Below are 4,787 nucleotides of genomic sequence, written 5' to 3' on the forward strand. Positions count from 1 at the left end.
CATGCTGGTAGAAATGAGGTGAAACAGATTTAAATTTGCCTGAATTAAAGTCCCCGGCCACTAGGAGCGGCACTTCTGGATGAGCATTTTCTTGTTTGCTTATGACCTTACACAGCTTGTTGAGTGCGGTCTTGGTGCCAGCATCAGTTTGTGGTGGTAAATAGATGGCTACAAATAATATTAGATGAGAACTCTCATGGTAGATAGTGTGGTCTACAGCTTATCATGAGGTTTTCTACCTCAGGCGAGCAATACCTTGAGACTTCTTCAATATTAGACATCGCGCACCTGCAGTTGTTGACAAATAGACACACACCCCTGCCCCTCATCTTACCAGATGTAGCTGCTCTGTCCTGCCGATGCACCGAGAAACCAGCCAGCTCTATATTATCCGTGTCGTCGTTCAGCCACGTCTCGGTGAAGCATAAGATAGTACCGTTTTTAATGTCCCGTTGGTAGGATAGTCTTAATCGTAGATCGTCCAGTTTGTTTTCTAATGATTGCATGTTGGACAATAAAACAAAGGGAAGTGGTGGTTTACCTACTCATCTGTACATTTTTACAAGTCACCCTACCCTCCTACCTCTTTTTCTCTGTCTTTTCTTTATGCTGATGATGGGGATGTGGGCCTTGTCTTGACAAAGCGGTATATCCTTCGCGTCAGACTCATTAAAGAAAAAATATTTGTCCAGTTGGAGGTGATCCGGTGTCATCTCATCTCGGGTATCGGAGGGTATTCAGGGGATCAGGTTCTCCTCTGATACACAACGTGGCACCTCCTGGTACTGATACTGTCACCCACGCACTCACATACACACAATGCACACACACACGCACACACACACACACACACACACACACGAGAGGCCTAACTAGCTGACCTCAAAAACATGTCTTGTTGTACTAGCCTCACACTAGACTAGTAAACACTTTGGGCACTAAGAAGGATGAATGGGTCACATTCTTTCACTTGTTTCTTTGTTACTTCGCCAATGTTTGGCATGACAATGGCCATAGGAGTTCCCAATAGAGTACAAACATAATAACAATATCTAGGTGTAAAGGACATCTTGCTTGCTTAGCGAGTACCACTGTGTAAAGCTGCTTGCATAGCAAGTACCACTTCCTCCCGAGTCAACCCATACCTGGCGCGAACTCAGGAACTCTGCCCCAAACACACGTGAAGCGTCTTAGCCGATCGTACCACCCGAAAAGCTAGCTAGTGACGTGACGCAAACGGGACACTTAAGGCTGAGGAGTAAGTTTCACACATCCCCATGTTCTACATTCACCCCTCAAGTTTACTCAACAGCAACCCCAGCGCAACTGTAGATCTAAGTAACTAGGCACCACTGTAAAAGACGTCATGCTGCTTGCTTGGCAAGTACCACTTCCTCCCGATTCGGCCCATACCTGGCACGGACTAGGGTTCTCTGTCTAACAAACACACGTGACCCCGCTTCTCCAGCGTCTTAGCCAAAGATTCTTGAGGACAGTCATGTGTGCTAGCAAGGCAGGAGGAGGAATTGGTACTTGGTAAGCAAGCAGTAATATTGTTATGGGTGTAAGATGGCACAGTGATGCCATCTGTTGGTAAATGTTCATTACTGCAACTCATGTGTTTATACCGGGGTGCTTGAGATACCCGGATGTATTGTGATGTACAGAACAAGGCTGGTTACTCGCATGAATGTCTCTGTCTCGTCATTTAACATTCAAACATGGTGTCAGAAGACGGATAACTAGCCATGCTTTCCGCAAATTAGAGTCACCTTTTCTGGTTTACCAAACAAATGCTTATTTGAGTAAAATTTTGCCGGAATTGGCCTTAGCTAGAGTGAGTTTGCTAGTTAGCTTCAGTGTTGTTAGCACCGGTTAGACATGGCAGCGAACATTCCCCTTCCCGCTGTTATGAAGCTCAGCGGGGATTGGAGCACGAACTGGGATACGTTTAGAGGTGAATGGGAGGACTATGCGCTAGCAACGGGACGATGAGGTAGTGGCTGCCACTTTGAGGACTATAATGGGAACTGAATGCCGACACGTATACAAACACAACCTGAACCTAATAGCAGCTCAGCAAGGTAACGCTATAGCTATTCTTGATGCTCTTGAACATTAATTTAAGCCAGCAAAGAACGTCATTTACGAGCGTTGTGTGTTCGGTTGTTGCAAACAGGAGGACGGGGAGTCCATTGACAGCTTTGTCACTAGGTTAAGGGAAAAGACAGCTACATGTGACTATGGTGCTTTAAGAGATGAACTGATCAGAGATAAGATTGTGCTTGGCATAACTGATGAGGGCACCCGCAGACGTTTGCTGAGAGAACGTGACCTGACGCTGGTCTTGGCAGTGGAGACATGCCGTGCAGCAGAGCTTACTGATATATGGATAAGGTCCATGGAGCTAGAAAGGCAACATATGGACAATGTCAATGCCACATTCAGGCAGCCAGTAAAGACATTCCCCTTTGCCACAGCTAATGCTAATACTACAGCCAACTCTGCAGTAGACAACCCCAATACATGCCGATATTGTGGCATTTCTCATGGACGAGGAAAAGAACACTGCCCAGCCTATGAAAAAATATGCAAATCCTGTGGTACAGCTAATCACTTTGCAAGGGTCTGCATGAAAAGCAAGAGAAAGGAGGGTAAGGTGCACTCCATTGAAACAAACACAGATGAAGGGAACAACAGCACAGAGGATGTATATGCTAGCGAGTGCATAGGGGCAGTGAAGGCAAAAGGAAAAAAGTGGTTTGTCACTCTGCTACTTAATAATAAACCACAGCAATGCCAGATAGATTCAGGGGCCACATGCAACGTTATGAGCCTTAAAGATAAAAGGAGGCTCGCGCCCAGAGACAATCTCACACAGAGTAGCACCAAGCTGAAACTGTATTCAGGCCAGTTCATGACCTCTTTAGGCCTGTTTGTGACAGAGTGTTTGTGACACCCTTGAGTTTGAAATAGTTGAGGCTAGTCAACAGCCATTACTGTCAGGTTCTACATGCGAGCGCCTTGGGCTTATTTCCTTTACCATCCCAGCTGATCTTAACATTATAGACAAAGAAACAGCACGAGCTGTTGATGGGACTCAGTGGTGTGGAACCCATAGCAGATGACATCCTCGTAGTGGGCTGTGGGGACAGTGATGAGGAGGCAGAATGTGACCATGACGCCAAGCTGCTGGCCCTGATGGTCAGATGCAGACAGGTCAAGCTAAGGCTAAGCATAAAAAAGCTTCAGTTTAAAGTGCCAGAGGTCCGCTTTCATGGGCACATCTTGTCCTCTACCGGATTGAAGGCGGATCCTGAAAAAGTGAAGGCTGTCTTGGAAATGCCCCACCCATCTGACGTGAAGGGAGTGCAGCGCTTCGTCGGATTCGTCACTTACCTGGCCAAAGTCCTACAGCGGCTCTCTGAAGTGTGTGAGCCACTAAGGAGGCTCATGGACAAGGACGCCATCTGGCATTGGCTCCCAAAACATGACGCAGCGGTGAGGGAAATAAAAAAACTGGTCACCCAGACACCTGTACTGCGATACTACAATGTGTCAAAACCTGTCACGATTCAGAGTGACTCAAGCCAGTATGGACTTGGCTGTTGCCTCATGCAGGAGGGCCAGCCTGTGGCATTTGCCTCTAGGGCACTAACCCTAACAGAGCATAACTATTCCCAGATAGAGAAGGAGTGCCTTAGCATTGTGTTTGCATGCCAACGCTTCCACCATTACCTGTACGGGCGCGACAATATTACCGCAGAGACAGATCACAAGCCCCTTATTGCTATATTCAGCAAGCCTCTTCTGAATGCCCCAAAACGACTGCATAGCATGCGACTGGCCCTACAAAACTACAACCTCAAGGTGGTGTATAAGCCAGGGCCAGAGATGTATGTGCGTGACACGCTCAGCAGGGCTACTGCATCAGGCATTTACACACGCTCCATGCATGAACAACACGCAGTGTGCAGTTTACAAACAGAGCAAGTGGATGTTGAACACATCAACCAGGCTGACTACCTCAATGTTACGGACCAGCGCCTTATACAAATCAGACAGCACACAGACAGGGACGGACAWYTCCAGGCATTGAGGTCTGTGATTATGATGGGCTGGCCCGACTSCAAGGAAGAAACTGCTTTAGCCGTCAGAGAATATTGGCCAGTCAAAGAGGAGCTCAGTGTTCAAAACGGAGTAATATTCAAGTGTCAGAGAGTCGTTATTCCCCGGTCTCTGCGCCATGAGATGTTGGCGCGCGTGCACTCAAGTCACATAGGAGGTGAAGCCTGTTACAGACAAGCACGTGACACACTGTATTGGCCAGGAATGCAGAGTGAAATCTTAAGACTATGTCAGTAAATGCACAATCTGCAATGAATATGCCATTGAGCAACAGAGAGAGACGATGTCCCACAAGCTACCGATGCGCCCCTGGCAGATAGTAAGTCTAGATCTCTTCCAGCACAGTGGCAAAGACTTTCTGCTGGTAGTCGATCATTACTAAGACTTTTGGGAGATTGACCTCCTCCCCGACCTCTCAGCAGAGACAACGATCAAACGCTGCCAGGCTCAGTTTGCCCGCTATGGCCAGCCAGATAGGGTAATTTCAGACAATGGACCCCAATTCTCCGGAGTTGAGTTCCGAAAATTTGCTGCAGGATGGGAATTCGAGCACTTCACTTCATCACCACGACACCCAAAAGCTAATGGGAAGGCGGAGTCCGCAGTAAAAATCACAAAGAACCTCTGCGAGAGGGCAAAGACCTGGAAAGCAATCCTGC

This window comes from Salvelinus sp. IW2-2015, linkage group LG19 (assembly GCF_002910315.2).
Source record: "Salvelinus sp. IW2-2015 linkage group LG19, ASM291031v2, whole genome shotgun sequence".
Classification (NCBI taxonomy): Eukaryota; Metazoa; Chordata; class Actinopteri; order Salmoniformes; family Salmonidae; genus Salvelinus; species Salvelinus sp. IW2-2015.